The sequence below is a fragment of the Mustela lutreola genome, chromosome 15 (assembly GCF_030435805.1).
Source record: "Mustela lutreola isolate mMusLut2 chromosome 15, mMusLut2.pri, whole genome shotgun sequence".
Classification (NCBI taxonomy): Eukaryota; Metazoa; Chordata; class Mammalia; order Carnivora; family Mustelidae; genus Mustela; species Mustela lutreola.
The window spans coordinates 15,473,987-15,491,517 of NC_081304.1; the positions used below are offsets into that span (position 1 = coordinate 15,473,987).

The 17,531-nt window shown below is 42.0% G+C and overlaps 1 long non-coding RNA gene across 3 annotated transcripts in view; it reads right to left on the reverse strand.

Annotated features, from left to right (window-relative positions):
* LOC131815536 (uncharacterized) overlaps nt 1-17,531 on the reverse strand; it is a 48,663-nt gene that overhangs the window by 3,318 nt on the left and 27,814 nt on the right. The window lies entirely within an intron of this gene.

Here is a 17,531-nt window from a genome sequence, read left to right on the forward strand (position 1 = left end):
AGTGGAGCCTGCCTCAAAGGAAAAAAAAAAAAAAAAAGATTTTCTCTCCTCAAGTGACAGTAAATTGGATAAATGCTATTTTTAGATGAAATATATCTAACTAATGTCCAGATGTGAGTCTACCACATGAAGGGAAAAACAAATCTATCTAAAGCACTGAGCTATACTTGAAAACATTTTTAAAAATTTTCTGGAAATAATGATTTATAATGGAAAGACTTCGACACATGGCAGTGACCGTCTGCCCTGGCCACAGTTCACGTGGGAACGTCTGCACACATGGCTTCAACATGGAGATGATCCTAAGGTTTACATTCCTGGTTTAATTGTTCCTAACTCTCTGGACTTGAAACTCGTCAGAAGTGTATTTCCACATGCCCAGAAAGGAATAAAGGAGAGAACGCACACACGTCAGGATTTCTGCGCTAAGCCAGTGGGGGTCCTCTCATAGCCATCACCTTGAGAGGTCACCTTCCTGTTTGAATGCTGCAGTTTCCTCTCCAGACATTCTTGGAAGTCCTCCTACTCACTCACTCCGCATATTTATAGAGCACCTAGTTTTCCAAGCTGAGCGCCGAGTGGTGAGCAGAGCAAATGTAGTGCCTGCCCTCACGCTTACAATCCTAGTGGAATTTCTTTTGGAGCCCAGATGGCAAATCGCCATGGAAAATCAATCTTAGTACTTTAGTGACACAAGTGACAGCGTTGGGTTTGATCACAGTCTTCGTTCCTGTGCGTGGCCCTGAATAATGGCTGGCCATTTGAAAAAACATCAATCCCTAAAGTAGAGTCGCTGAAGATACTCAAAATAATGTGAGACAGGCTTGAAGGGCGATGCCCTCATGGCTAGAATCAAGGCTTGGTCTCTCCAAGTGACTCTGTGGTTCATGCTCTACAAGGGAGTCGGGACATCTACCCCGGGACAGCAGCAAGGTGGCAGGAAAGAGGCAGGGGAGAGGACACAGCAGGAAACTAGGTGGAGGAAGGCCAGGCAGGTGATAAAATCCCTGGACAGAGGAGCGAGTGGAGCATGAGGGAGAGAAGCTTCACATGAAGCCCGCTTCAGAGAGTTGAACTCTGATGGCTGGAGAAACTTGGTCAAGGAAGAGAATTCATCCAAAACAGGTTGTAGAAGCACCAGAACTAGGTCAGTAACCTGGGCGCCAAAGCCCAGGGGAGTAGAAATATCCAGGTTACCCAAGACAGACCGACCACTAGCAGCTGGACAGGTAATCCGGCCTCCCCTAGGGCTGGACAAGAAAGTGGCCAGATGACATGCTTCCCAGTATCTGGAGGTATCTGGAGCTTCTACTGGTAAGATCAGCCACGATGACTTTAAAACCGTCAAGATCACCTGGTTGGCCCTTCCTTTGTCCCAAGATGATGATGAAGGAGCATAGGATGACTGTACTCATTTCTAAACAGTCAATAAAGGGGTAAGTTGGAAGAGGGACTAAGGACTTTGACATTATTTCCTCCTGATTTAGGAAAGCCATCAGAAGACACACTTACTCAAAAGGATCCTTTTTTTTTTTTGTAATTGACAAATCATACGCGGTGTTCTGCAGGGTTGGTCTTTTTCTTCCCCTGCATTACAGGTGGGTTTATGCGGCTTTCCTCCACAGCTCTCAGAAGGAGCTCACTCTGGAGAAAAGTCAGGCGGGCAACCTGGAGCTGCTCAGACTGAGGAAGAAATCCGGCCTGAACCATCCATTTTGCTCACATCATATTCTACAGCTCAACCACCAGGAGAGCCAGTCTGTGCCTCCTTTCCCTCCTCAAGGGCTATCCCATCTGGATAAGCTTTTAAGCCCAGCAGATCAGAGATCTCTGTATCTTGCACCCCTTGGCACCATGGGCACTACAGCTCCCCTACAGGGACTGTCGTGGAGTTGTCCACTGATCTCCATCTCAACGTGCCTTAATACCCAACTGTAGCTGGCCTGGTGGGTGGGGACCAGGCTGCCCCACTTTGGTAGGTACATACACAAAACGCCCTTTGATTTTTTTTTTTAAAGACTATTTATTTGACAGAGATCACAAGTAGGCAGAGGGGCAGGAGGGCGGGCGATGGGAAGCAGGCTCCCTACTGAGCAGAGAGCCCAACGTGGGGCTAGATAGATCTCAGGACCCTGGGATCATGACCTGAGCCGAAGGCAGAGGCTTAACCCACTGAGCCACCCAGGCACCCCTGCTCTTTGTATTTTAAATCAGTTTGCTAAACTGGCCTCCATGCAAGATTTCCTTTGACAAAACAGAAAGATTGGAGGAGGTTCTATTATTTATTTTTGATAGGGAGGCGGGGGTGCTTGAAATCACTTCTCTAGACCAAGGGTCAGCAGCCATTTGCACTGTATGTGGAATGAACAGGGCTAGACATGGGGTAAGCAAATTCCTTCGTGGCCTGGTAAGCCCAAGGCATAGTCAAGAGACAAAGAAAGAAATAAACACATAGGAAATAGCTAAAAGGAGAAGGTAGGGGGAAGTCAGAGGAAGAAAAAAATCAACTGGGGGATGCCTGGGCGGCTCAGCTGGTTGAGCCTCCAACTCTTACTTTGGCTCAGGTGGTGGTTTCAGGGTGGTGAGACGGAGCCCAGCGGGGAGTCTGCTTCAGATTCTTTCCTCCTCTCGCTCATTCTCCCCTTTCTGCTCCTCCCCCTGCTTACACTCTCTCTAAAACACAGACTCTGAATTCCCTCTCCTAGGGACCCAAGTGAAAACCTCCATGGGGAGGCATCAGCAAAGACCTGGAGTTTCCCTATCAGTCCTATAGGGCTCTTTGTGTAAGCAAAAATCAGGATTCTTAACTTTTCTTTAATGCTGCTCTGATCATTTCGCCTAATTCTCACAAGGATGCGACAGTGAACCACACCCAAAGCTTCAGCGTGGGCTTTCAAGTATTCCACTCAGGATTATTGTCTGATTTAATAGCCTTTCTCAGAGACTCTTCCAACTATAGGTTTACATCTCTCATTGGAACAAATACGGTCCTTGTCAGCTTCAGGTTTACCACTTGCCACATGTGTTTCAACAGTTGTCACGTTACTGGCTCCCCTTGCAAGTACAGAGAGTTGAAGTCTGTGCTGACGTCCAGAATTGTTTGGTTATTTTCACAGGAATGACCTCCTGGTGTCATCCTTAAACTTCTACTCCTTTAAGTCTTGTTATTGATACTGAAACTTCTCATCAGCCTTTTATTTAGAATCTGAAGACTAAGTAACCCACCAAGTCCATGCCCCATCGTGCTTGATCATTACCCAAAATTATCATTGTCTTTTGGGCCATCCATCCTCTCTTGCACTGAACGAAATAGAATTTAACTCATGCACAGACTGCATTCTAAGCTCCAGCCTTGCGTTCCCTGGGGCTTACTAAATCACCAGTTGAATGTCCCAAAGGCACCTTAAACTCAACAAGCCAAACTCCACTCCTTTCCTCCACATCTGCTCCTCTGTCTACCTGCACGCATGACCATACTTAACGATAGTTAATACAAAGATAACAAAAGTAACCCAGAACGGGTTACTCCAACACTCAAAGTGGCCTTCCCAATTCTACTTTTAGCCCTCCCTTCGGTTGGTTGCCAATGACCTTTCCAACATACAGATCTGATTTTGTAGCCATTTCTACTTAAAATCCTTTAAGAAATGCCCCATGCCTTCAGAATGCAAACCAAACTCTAGCCTAGAACTCTGTCCTCTCCATAAGCTGTCCTTGGCGTGCCCTCCACTCCCCCACTCGGGCCCAGTCAACCACCTGCCACTTCTCTGAACAACCTCTTGGCCCCCTTTCTTCCCTTACTTAACACACGCTCATTCTTCAAAAATACGTGGACTGTTTACACTGGCACTATTTTGGTGTCAGACACATATAATTTCTAATCCTCCCAACAACCCTATGGGACTTGCAGGCTTTGCTGAAGGTCACACAGCTGATGAGTAGGTAAAGAGAGACTTTGATCCAAGCCTGCCTGATTCCAGTGCCTACATTCTTTCCATGAAGTGAAGATGCCTCCCTTTAAAACTACATTCAAATGTCTTCTCCGGAGGGCCTCCCCTGACTTCTCATGTTGCTGGCTCTTACAGCACCCTGCCTAGGCCTCTCTCTACTGGCCTCAGGTAATGTGCGGTACAAGTGATCATCAGTTTCTGTCCTGTGCTGTGGGTTGCTAGCAGGCAGATGTAGGGCCTTTTCATTATTAAGAAACAAAAACGAACACCCAAAGCGGTTTACAGATGTTAAAATTCAAATAAAAGGGGCACCTGGGTGGCTCAGTGGGTTAAGCCTCTGCCTTTGGCTCAGGTCATGATCCCAGGGTCCTGGGATTGAGCCCCGCAGTGGGCTCTCTGCTCAGCGGGGAGCCTGTATCCCTATCTCCCTCTGCCTGCCTCTCTGCCTACTTGTGATCTGTCAGTCAAATTAAAAAAAAAAAATCTTAAAAAAATTCAAATAAAATATCAAACTATGAGTAGACCCTCTCCCCAGCACCTTAGACACCATCAGTGTTAACCTACTTCCTGTGTAACCTTCCAGACTTTCAGGACTATGGAAATAGGTGTACATGCACTGTTTCATCCAACAGATAGGCTCCTATGATGCATACTTGCCTATAATTTGTTTTTTACATTAGACTACATCCTAGACATTTTTCTATATCACTACATGTAGATATCCATCTCTCCTTTTGTAGAAATAAATCCATGATACTCTTTTTGCAATTCATCTAAATAAAACCTACCAATTTAAAGGTGAGACAGTTGAGGGTAGAGGAAGAAAAGGCCTAGGTGTATGCTGATTACAAGGGAAACACCCAAAACATGACGCAGAAAGATTAAAAGTCAAGAAATTTGCTGAATAAAATAAGAACATGAGTCTGTGTGTTGTGTAAATAAATAAATGGAAGAAAAGGGAAATTTTTGCCTTACAGAGCAAAGCCAACTGATAAATATGGAAGGAATGATGAAAGTAGAAAATTGTCGTATGGCAACCATCATGGTAATAATAGACTCCAGCAAGAATCATTCATTTTTACTAAAACTAAATGGTAAAAATTTGAAGAGTAAAAGCATATTTACAGTCCTCTTAAAATCTGTTTCCTCAAGAGAGAATGATCTTGTAAGCTACAAAGGGAAAAGTAACTTTCCAAAGAAAACACTGGATAGGCACCACGTTAACCAAGGAGCTAAATTAACACCACAATTAATGCGACCTGTTGATACCATCTGATGTGATGGACTAAGGAGGACCCACATTAGTTCTAGGGTATTTCTGTCAAAATGCATAACCTGAATATAATCAAGAGAGAACATAAGACAAACCCAAATCAAGACCAAGTAACTGGCCAGACTTCAAAAATGTTAAGTTCACAAAAGACAATGAAAGCAGCAAGGAGGCTTTTCTGATTAAAGGTAACTGCAGAGATGTGACTGCAGAATGAAACCAGTGATTTGGGGCTTGCTTTTGCTAGAAAGCAAGTTATTGGAATAACCAATAACCTTCAAAAATTACAAATCTGATCTTACAACCATTTCTCCCTAAAATTCTTCAAAAGACACCCCTTTGCCTTCAAAATACAAACCAGGGCATCTGGGTGGCTCAGTTGGTTAAGCATCTGACTCTTGGTTTGGGTTCAGATCAGGATCTCAGGGTCCTGGGATCAAGCCCCACGTTGGGCTCTAGGCTCAGCAGGGTGTCTGCTTGAGATTCTGTCTCTCTCTCCCTCTGCCCTTCCCCGGCTCATGCCCTCTTTAAATAAATAAAATCTTTCTCAAAAAATACAAGCCAACTCCTCAGCATGAAATTCACTCCTCATAAGCTGTCTCCTTTGTAAATACTTCTGTATCTCTAAACCATGATTTGTTTGCATAGCCATAATTTCATAGTGCGCTGGATGTGGAAGCCATAGGAAACTCAAATAGAGCCTGTGTTCCAGCCCCTGCCAACCAGGACATCAGAACCACCAGGGTGCCCTTGTTGCAGATGAGCTGTCTTCTGGATCTCTGAAGGTGGTACTATTTTTAACCCTTCCTCCAGGTGATTAAAATGTGCAGCTGGCTCCTGCTAACCTCTTCATTCTCCTATCCTCTACCTTTAAGCTCTGTGTGACGACAAACTGTAGTTCTAGGGACCCACAGTCTTGATCCGCAGCCCATGGAGGCTTTGTCCTATTCTACCCTCTCCCCTGGGCTGGCACCTGGCTCCTCTGGGCTTCTGGAGGGCTCTGACATTGCCACACAGGAGGTCTGTCATGGATACAGGTCTACTGTCTTCAGTAGGCATATCATCTCCTCGAGGTTGACCAACAAGCAGTGTAGACTGCACTGAACCGAGGCTCTCAAGTCTGGGAGAAAGGGGCAAGACGTCACTGGGTTGAAAATTCTAGAAAAGCCACTTGGAGGGAGTAGTCTTTGGGAAGGACCATCAAAGCAGCATGGAATGGGTGGAGACCTATAATTGGGCTTGTAACTACCTACTTTGAGTCATCTGAACATTAAAGTTGTTTCATTTCGCTTCTTCACCTCTTACCCTACTTTGTGATCTTCTGCCTTTTTTTTTTTTAAGATTTTTATTTATTTATTTGACAGAGATCACAAGTAGGCAGAGAGGCAGGCAGAGAGAGAGAAAGGAGGAAGCAGGCTCCCTGCTGAGCAGAGAGCCCAATGCGGGGCTCAATCCCAGGACCCTGGGATCATGACCTGAGCTAAAGGCAGAGGCTTTAACACACTGAGCCACCCAGGCACCCCTGATCTTCTGCTTCTTGAGGGTGGTTTAGAACATGGTCTCCAGGGTTTGAGAACACTGGGCTTTGCACCTGTGTGGCCCGGGGCAGGTCAGTGGACCTCACTGACTTCAGGTTCCTTGTCAGAGAACTAGGAATAATGGTACTTCATAGGATTCCAGTACCCTTACATGGAATATTCTGGATAGAGTCAACAGGGAACCACTGATGGTGAGCCATTGAATAGTCATTGTGAGGTGGGCTGGAGGACTTTAAGACATCTGTTATATCCCAAGCAGCAAAAATATTATCTGACTTTTTAAAAATTTTTTTAAGACTTTAAGAGAGGGGCGCCTGGGTGGCTCAGGGGGTTAAAGCCTCTGCCTTCGGCTTGGGTCATGATCCCAAAGTCCTGGGATCGAGTCCCACATCAGGCTCTCTGCTTGGTGGTGAGTCTGCTTCCCCACCACTCTCTGCCTGCCTCTCTGGCTACTTGTGATCTGTCTGTCAAAGAAATAAATAAAATCTTTAAAAAAAAAAAAAAAAGACTTTGTGAGAGAGAACATGATGAGGGGTTGCAGAGGGAAAAGCAGACTCCGGAGAGCATGATCTGAATCAAAGGCAGACACTTAACTGACTGGCCACCCAGGCACCCACACCTGACTCTTTTAATTAAACATTTTATTTTGTGATCATTGTAGATTCATGTACAGTTATAAGAAGTAATACAGAGAAATCTCATAAACTCTTTATCCAATAGTAACTTTTTTTTTTTTTTTTTGAAGATTTTCTTATTAAAGAGTGCAAGCGAGGTGGGAGGGGGCAGAGGGAGAGTGAAATGTAAGCAGACTCTGCACTCAGTGCAGAGCAGGATGCAGGGCTCGATCTCACAACCCTGAGTTCATGACCTGAGCCAAAAGCAAAAGTCGGACACTCAACTGACTGCGCCACTGAGGTGCCCCTCCAATAGTAACTTATAAAACTATATGTAGCCCACTGTCACAACCAGGATATTGACATTGATATCGCCAAGATGCAGAACATTTCCTTTACCACAAGGATCTCCCACGTTAGCCATTTTATTACTGCATCTGCTTCTCTCTTACCCCTCTCCCCTCCTTAACCCCTGGCAACCACTAATCCATTTCTATAATATTATCATTGCAAGAATCTCCTATAAATGGCATCATGTGGCATATAACCTTTGGGGACTGGCTTTATTCACTCAGGCCTAATCCTCTGGAGAGTCATACGGGGGTTGTATCTATCAATAGTTCATTTCTTCATGTTTTTCAATAGTATTTTGAATGTACCACACTTCATTTAACCATTCACACGTTGAAAGACATTTGGGTTGTTTCCAATTTTCAGCTATAGAACTGCAATTAACATTTGTGTACAGGGTTTTGTGTGAACTGAACATCCATTTTCATTTTTCTGAAATAAATGTCATTTTTCTGAAATAAATTCATTTTTCTAAAATAAAAAGAGCGCAATGGCTGGTTGTATGGTTGTTTCAGGCTTAAGAAATTGCCAAGCCGTTTTCCAGAGAAGGTGTACCATTTTATTCACACAAGCAATATATAAATGATTCAGTTCTCTGTATCCCTGTCTGATATGGACACTATTTTGACAGGGAAGTAGTGGTATCTCATGGTTTTGATTTCCCTAATGGCTAATGCTTTTGAACATCCTTCCATGTTATTTGCCCTCTTTAAGGTCTTCTTCATGTCTTTTGGCCATCCCCTAATTGGATTTTGCCAATTTTACTGTTGAGTTTTGAGAGTTATATATTCTAGATACTAGTCCTTTGTCAGATAGGTGGCTTACCAAAGAAAGCTATCCACAGCTGTTTTTTTTTTTTTAATCCACTTAGTTCTTTCACAGAACAAAATCTGATGAAGTCTAATTTATCAATTTTTCCTTTTATGAACCCTGCCTAGCCCTTTATCTCAAAGATTCTATTTTTTCTAAAACACAGTTTTACATTTCATATATAAGTTTGTGACTCAGTTAATTTTTGTATAAAGTGTGAGATTTAGGTTAAGAGTTAGTGTTTTCCCCACCTATGGATATCCAATTACTCCAATGCCATTTCTTAGAAAGGCTTTCCTCCACTGAACTGTATTTACATCCTTGTCAAAAATCATTTAGGCACATTGGTGTGGGTCCATTTCTAGATTTTTTTCTATTCCCTTGCTATGTGTCTAATGTGTATCTTTGACAATACAATGCAATCTTAATTACCATAGCTTTATGGTAAGTCTTGAAATCAGGTAGACTGATGACTCCCAACTTATTTTTCAAAATTGTTTTAACTTTTTGTTTTGATTTTCCATATACATTTTAGAATAGCCTTGACTATATCTATTAAAAAATCTTCCTGGGATTTTTGTAGGAATTACATTAAGTCTTTATATTCATTTGGGGGAAACTGACATTTTTACTATGGTGAGACTTCAATCCATGAACATGGACTATCTCTCCATTTATTTGGATCTTCTTTGTTATCTTTCATCACGTTGTATGGCTTACAACATACAAGTCCCATACTCATTTTGCTAGATTTATACCTAAACATTTGTTAATACCTTGTATTTTAAATTTTGGTATCCATGTGTTCATTGCTAGCATATAGATACAGAAGATCTACATGCAAAAATCTACTACATCACATACTCTGTTGAACTCACTTACTAGTTTCATACGGCTTTTTGTTATTTACTTTCTTCTCTTGCAAGTTCTTTGAGATTTTCTATGTGGACAATCGGTCATCTGCAAATAAGGATTTTTATTTCTTCCTTCCCAATTTCCATGCCTTTTCTTTCCTTATTGTGCTGCTAGAACTTCCACCACTATGTTCATTAGGAATGGTAAGAGTAGACATCCTTGCCTTGTTCCCTTTTTAAACATTATTTTTTTAAGTAATCTCTACACCAAACATGGGGCCTGAACTCGTGACCCGGAGATCAAGAGTCAGATTAAGAGTCAGATGCTCTACCAGTTCAGCCAGCCAGGCACCCTGTCCCCGATCTTAAGGGGAAGTGTCAGTCTCGCCATTAATGAGAATGTTAGCTGTAGTGGATTTTTTTTTTTTTTTTTTTTGGTAGACTCTGAGAGGCACAGGATAGACATTCCCATTCCCAAAGGGAGAAAGAGGAAAGGATAGAAAGGTGGGTCTCAAACAAATCTCAAACGTACCAAGGCAAATTCCACTAGATCTTAAGGTCTGAGAATGATTAATCCTCTTTGGTGTGATGCTGTGCCTTCTGGACCCACTGGGACAGCAGTCCTACCTCCGTGGCTCCATCAGGCAGGAATCATGCCCCCTAAGAATTCAGAGGTCCTATCCCCCAGACTTTAGTCAGGCCATGTGGCCTGTTGAAACCCAGACAGTAGCCTCGATGTCTAAATTGCCTTCAAGATTGTTGTTCTTTCTCCTAATTTTTTTTTTTTTTTTTTTTTTTTTTGAAAAGCACCCGTTTGCAGCTGAATAGCTCTCGGGTCCAGACCTATAGGAACTAAGAAATCTGGTAGCCTTCCTTCATTTCCCCTCATTTTTAAATGTTCACATTGGCAGTGTCTTTGCAGATATAATCCCATCTCTTTTCCTACTCTGTTGAAATGGAGGATTAATTCCACAAATCATACCCATGATCTCTTTATCAAATGGTTGTTCAACTACACTCCTGGTGTTCTCTTTGGAATAACCTTTCTCATTTTTTGCAATACAGATAAGCTGATGACTTTCCAGATCTTCAAGTTATGGTTGCTTTTTGCTTAATAAATCTTTTAGTTCATCTTTCCTCTTTCACATTTTACTGTAAGTATTCAGAAACCAAGTTTCTCCTTTGACATTTTTGTACAAAATGTCCTCAGCTAAATATCTGATTGTATCTCTCACAAGTTTTACCTTTCACAAAACAGTAGAACATAGTTCAGTCAAGTTCTTTGCTATGTTATAACAAGAAACATCTTCCCTTTAGTGTCAAGATACCTGTTCCTCATTGTTGTCTGAGATCTCACCAGGATCATTTAACATCTATATTTCTAGCATGTACCTCAAAACTCTTCTAGCTTCTACTCATTACCCAAAGTCACTTCTACAGGTTTAAGTAATTATTACAACAGCATCCCACTTCTTAATACCAAAATCTGTCTTAGTCTGCTTGGGTGACTATAGCAAAATGCATAGCACAGACTACTCCCCTCCCCCCCCCCCCCGTTTTTCCTCATAGTTTTTCACACAGTTCTTGAGACTGAAAGTGCAAGGTCAGCATGTAACAGGGTCCATGCCGAGTGAGGGCTCTCTCCTTGGGTTGCTGATGGCTACCTCTCTAGCTGTGTCATCAACACAGAGAGCGCAATCTCACTTTTTCTTCTTATAAGCCACAAATCACATGAGAGCCTCACTTTGATGACCTCATCTAACTCAAATGGCCTCCCAAAGGCCTCGTCTCCAAATTGTATCACACTGGTGGTTAGAGCTTCGATATATGAATTTTGGGGGCGCACAGCTCAGTCCATAGCATTGTCTAGACGTTTTCCGTCTTGCTAAGCTGTTTCTTTCCCAATCCTTTGGCTAGAGACAGCTGACTTTTGTTAGGGTTTCCTTGTCTACTCCTGTTGGCACTTCTAGGTTGCTGGCTTCTTCAGCTCCAAGTGTGGGATATAAGAGGCAAAAACACAACTCAGGAAACTTGCTGCCATTTTGTTCCTCAGGTCCTGAAGTCCCTAGCCATCCTGGCTTTTCTCCACCTTTCAAGGTCTTTTTAGGTTTTCTGTCATGTCTGGCATTTCCACTGTAAGCATCTTTGCCACAAGTTTTGCCATGTAATTAATTAAGTGTAAGACAACTTTGTCATAAAAGAAAAAAAAATAACCAGTTGATGGTTTGGTTTGGCAGTTTAGTTTCAACTGGTTGACGGTTTCATTTCCTTTCTCCATTGATGCAGTACTCCCATTTTTATATTATATAAATCTTAGCCCTCATAATGGTCTATACAGTAGTGCGGAGGATTGACCCATGCTTCCCATAGAACTTTGAAACAGCTATCGACACACATGTGAAAGTATGCTGAGAACACACAACTGTGTGGACGGCTTTCATAGTGCAACAGAAAGCTCAGCTAGAAATGTGCATGCTCGTATTTGGAAATGGATACTCCCCTAAAAAGGAAAACATGGGGTGCCTGGGTGGCTCAGTCAGTTGAACATCGATTTTTGGCTTAGATCCTGATCCCAGGGCCCTGGGTTGTAGCGCTGCATTGGCTCCCTGCTCAGTGAGGAGTCTGCTTCTCCTGCCTCCCCTTATTTGTGTTCATGCTCTCTTTCGTTCTCACTCTCTCTCAAATAAAATCCTTAAAAAAAAAAAAAAAAAAAAAAGTATGCAATGCCAAATGAGGATATAAGTCAACAAAAGGGGAAAACCAGCATCATAATACCCTGAATGTGCTTAGGTACAATCCACAAAATTAAGTCCGTTATTTGCATAGTATTGCCATGGATCTACATACTCTGCAAATGTATTCACATATTCTGTATCTCCCAGTAAAGTCTTTTTAATCTTGTTTCTCGTTTCTCATGTTTCATTAGGTCCTTTTTAATGGATGCCCTTCTTATTTCTCGTGATTTTTCTCTCTTATGGCAAAATTGCCTTGTGGCGAATTAGTTAAGCAGTGAAAATGTTTGCAGTGAAACTACCTAGAACCCACTTTAAAAACCCTAGGGTTTTTAGTTGTACTTAGTGGAAAGAATAGGGGAAAATGTATCTGTTCTACCCTCCTGCTACTTAATTTTTAAAGGACTCTGTTGGAGGGCTGTGCCATAAATTACCAGTGAACATCTAGATTGCTAATAAGTATAATTTTTTTTCATACTAAAAACAATGCTACAATAAACAAGGGAGTCAATTGTTTGGGCATTTGCTTGTTTTTCATTTCTGTATCACCAGGGCTCAGCAGTGCCAAGCTAATAAACATTTACTGAATGAGTAAATACATTATGACTAATGTCTTTACCTAGTATGCACTTAATTGCTCCAAAGACTCTTACCACATCAAGAGCAGACTTAAAACCTCAACAGTTAGAACTGATACTAACTAAAAATTAGCTTATTAAGTGATAAAGACCTGAGTTATGACTTCCCCATTGGTATTTACATTATAGTGGAAAGAACTTAGCTTTCCAGGTATGGGTACAAATAGGATTAGAACAAATTTATCAAAATCCTAGGGTTAACTCAGATTGTAGGTGGTTTAAAATTTCTTAATGTTGGTTACCTGAGTGGCTCAGTTGGTTAAACATCTGCCTTTGGCTCAGGTTGTGATCCCAGGGTCCTTGGGATTGAGTCCCATGTCAGGCTCCCTGCTCAGCAGGGAGTCTACTTCTCCATCTTCCTCTGCCCCTCCCCTGCTCATGCTCACTCAAATAAATAAAATGAAATCTTCAAAAAAAACCAAACCAAAACTTCTTAGTGTCCTAAGTTTTCTACAAAGATCACATATTCTATCTGAAAAGAACCAAACAAAAATCATTCTAAGGGTAGACATTAGAGTTTTTTAACACTCAGTGACCTAAAGCTGTGGTCACTGGTAGGGAGGGGGTGTCTAGAGTCTCCATTAAAAAAAAAAACAAAGGGGCACCTGGGTGGCTCAGTGGGTTAAGCCACTGCCTTCGGCTCAGGTCATAATCTCAGGATCCTGGGATCAAGTCCCGAATCGGGCTCTCTGCTCAGCAGGGAGCCTGCTTCCCTTCCTCTCTCTCTGCCTGCCTCTCCATCTACTTGTGATTTCTCTCTGTCAAATGGATAAAATCTTTAAAAAACAAAACAAAACAAAAACAAAAACAAAGAAATCATGTTGCCTGTCAATTAACTGGTAATCCTGTCCCTGCATTAATTTGGAAATAGAAGTGAAAGTCTAAATGAGATGTGTTGCTTCACAAAAACATTGTGGCGTCTAGGGGTGAGAGGCCTGTGGGTGAGCTGCACTCAGCATTGGTTGGATGAGCGAGCTACACGGGTGGCAGGCTAATGATAACAGAATCTGACATTTACTAAGCCCATGCTTCACGGAAGGTACTGTTGTGGATGCTTTCCATGCAGCACTGGCCTCCCAACGCTTTTACAAACTAGAAGACAGAGAACAGCCTCGTGTGATTCCCCTCAGGCACACAGTCGCAAGCAAAGTCGCTAGGACTTAATGCACAAAAAGTGTGGCTCCAGAACCCAAATTTTAATTTCGAGGATGTCAAAAAGGACTCCTCTACCCTAAAAATCTTCTAGCTGTTTCTTGATAAGTCATGCTTGCCAAAAGTTGCCTTGAGGTGTTTCTGTACGAACAGAAGATGTAACTAATCTCCATGGGATTTAGGGGTGGGTAAGTACATCCCTGGGATATTTCCCTGTTGGCTTGCCATTGATTTTTCACTCCACTACCTCTGGGACACACGTCATGATTTGCGCTCATTTTGAATTAAAAAAAAAATTTTTTTTTTAAGTAATCTCTACACCCAAAATGGGCTTGAACTCACAACCCCAAGCCCAAGAGTCTCATGCTCTTGACTGAACCAGCCAGGCGCCCCTCATCTTGAACTTTTGACCATTTCAAGACCTTTGCCTTTAGAATAGGTCCTGGCCACTTCATCAGTTCAATACCTTTTACAGTCCTATCCTTAGGTTCTGTTCCAGTTGCTTCTCATGTTCATTTAGATCTTTAGTCCCTATGCTGGGGACTGACAATACTAAAGATTTCCCTCCCTGCTCTTGGCCCCTGTCAAAACTTACTATTTCTATAGAGGCACATTAAGGCTGATTAGTATTTTCTCCAATGGATGCACTTAAAGGCATGATTTCCTGAGCCAGAAAATAAGAATAGACTATGAAACTATTAAAAATGGAGGGGAATGAGGCATCTGGGTGGCACAGTGGGTTAGGCATCAGACTCTTGGTTTTGGCTCAGGTGGTGATCTCAAGGTCATGAGATCAAGCCCCATGTCAGGCTCCATGCTCAGCATGGAGTCTGGTTGAGTTTCTCTCTTCCTCTTGCCCCACCCTCCTCCACGTCTAATAATAAATAAATATTTTTTTAAAATGGAGGGGGTGACTTTTGGTGATGATGTTGGTTATGTGAGTGATATACATGAAATTCCAGACCCTTCACACATTATCTTGTATATATAATCTTCACAGTATAGGCCATGATTTTAGTTTCCTTTTACATATTCCTTTTACATACAGAATACAAGGCTCAGAGAAATTACTAAAGCTATATAGCCAAGATTCAAATCCAGAACTGTCTGGTTTACAAAACTAGAGTTCTTTCCCCATTTCTGTGCTGGTTGAACATTGTTGGAGGAATAAAAAGTTGGGGGTTCCATAGATTGTCTATATATACTATAAAACCATTATTGGGCATCTGCCACTTTTTGGCTATTAGGTGACATTGGCTCATAAACTTCAGCTGATGTTTTTACACACACACACACACACACACACACACACGTAATGTATTTCTTGGAAAATACTCTGCCAAGAATCATTGGAAAAAAATGTCTAAACAAAATTGGTTTTGACTCTGCCCAATGAATTAGAACACTAACTTCAGTGCATAATATTTCTTCAGTGCCTTCTAAATCCTTTTTGCAGAAAACTAAGTTAACATTTCACATTTGGAAAACTCATGATTTCCAATTCCATTTGATCTTTCTGAGGCTTGAACTAAATTGTAGGACTTGTACTTGTTTGCTCTAGGGCAATGGTTCTCAAAGTGTGGTCTGTGGGCTCTGGGGATCTCAGAGGCCTTTCTGGGGGCATCCACAAGACTATCTTTACAATACTACTAAAATGTTCTTTGCCCTTTCTCGGTGTTGAAATCTGCACAGCCATTACACAACACTTCTGGGTAAAAGGGCTGGTGCTATGGCATAAATCAGGGCAGTGGCACCAAACTCTACTAGTATGAAAGGCCCATTGATTTAAGAGAATGGAAAGACAGGCCACAGACTGGAGGAAAATATTTATACAGCACCTGACAAAGAACTAGTATCTAAAATATACAAAGAACTTAAACTCAACAATAATAAATAACACAATTTAAAAATGGGCAAAAGGGCGCCTGGGTGGCTCAGTGGGTTAAGCCGCTGCCTTCTGCTCAGGTCATGATCTCAGGGTCCCGGGATCGAGTCCCGCATCGGGCTCTCTGCTCAGCAGGGAGCCTGCTTCCTCCTCTCTCTCTCTGCCTGCCTCTCTGCCTACTTGGGATCTCTCTCTGTCAAATAAATAAATAAAATCTTTAAAAAAAAAAATAAATAAATAAAAATGGGCAAAAGACCTCAACAGACACCTCAGCAAAGAAGATACACAGACAGAAAATAAGCATTAGAAGGGTGCCTGCCTGGCTCATATAACTGTTGATCTCAGAGTCATGAGTTCAAGCCCCGTATTGGGTGTAGGAATTACTTAAATAAAACTTTAAAAAAAATTTTAAAAGGAATTGTAAAGATGCTCAACATCATATGTCATTAGGGAATCACAAATTAAAACAATGATCAGGTACTAGTAGATACCTATTAAAATGGCTAAAATAAAAAAAAAAAAAAAACACTTGATACCAAATGCTGGTGAAGAGGTACAATAGCAGGAAAGTTACTACTGGTGTTGCTGTAAAATGGTAAAGCCGCTTGGAAGATAGTCTGGCAGTCTCTTATAAAGTGAAATATAGTCTTACTCTAGAGGATCCAGTAATCACACTCTTTGGTATGTACCCAAATGAGTTGAAAACGTGTGTCCACCCACAAACCTGCACACAAGTGTTTATAGCAGCTTTATTCATAATTTCTGAAAACTGAAAGCAACCAAGATATCCTCGGAAGGTGGATACATTGTTATATACCCAGTGGAATATTATTTGACTATAAAAAGAAATGAGCTATTAAGCCACAAAAGGACATGAAGGAGTATTAAATGCATATTGCTTAAAGACGCCAGTCTGAAAAGTAGGATTCCAACAATAAGATAGTCTGGAAAAAGACAAAACTACAAAGGTAGTAAAAAGATCAGTGGTTACCAGAGGTTCAGGGGAAAGGAGCAGGGATGAATAGGTGGAGGACAATGATTTTTAGGGCAGCGAAACTATTCTGGATGGTACTGTAATGGTAGATACAGGACATGCATTTGTCAGAACCCATAGAACTACACACCACAAAGAGTGAACCCTAATTTAAATGTGTGCTTTGGTTAATATGGTATCAGTATAGATTCATCAACTGCAACACATGTTAGACCACACTAATGCAATCATTGGTCATAGAGGAAACTATATGCATGTGTTTGGGGGTGGGTAAAATGGGAACCTGTACTATCTGCTCCATTTTCTGTTAACCTAAAATTGCCCTGGGGTGCCTGGGTGGCTCAGGGTGTTAAAGCCTCTTTCTTTGGCTCAGGTCATGATCCCAGGGTCCTGGGATCAAGCCCCACATTGGGCTCTCTGCTCAGCGGGGAGCCTGCTTCCCCTCCTTTCTCTCTGCCTGCCTCTCTGCCTACTTGTGATCTCTGTCAAATAAATAAATAAAATCTTTTAAAAAAAAAAAAACTGCCCTAAAAAATAAAGTCTGTTGAGCACATGACTCTCTGTCTCAGAGTCACCAAGTATGGTAAAGAAGAACCCACCAGTGTGGGCTCTAGCCCCACATTGGGTATATAGTTTACTTAAAAATAAACCAAAGCTAATAAAGTCTGTTAAAAAAAAGGGGGGGCACCTGGGTGGCTCAGTGGGTTAAGCCTCTGCCTCCGGCTCAGGTCATGATCTCAGGG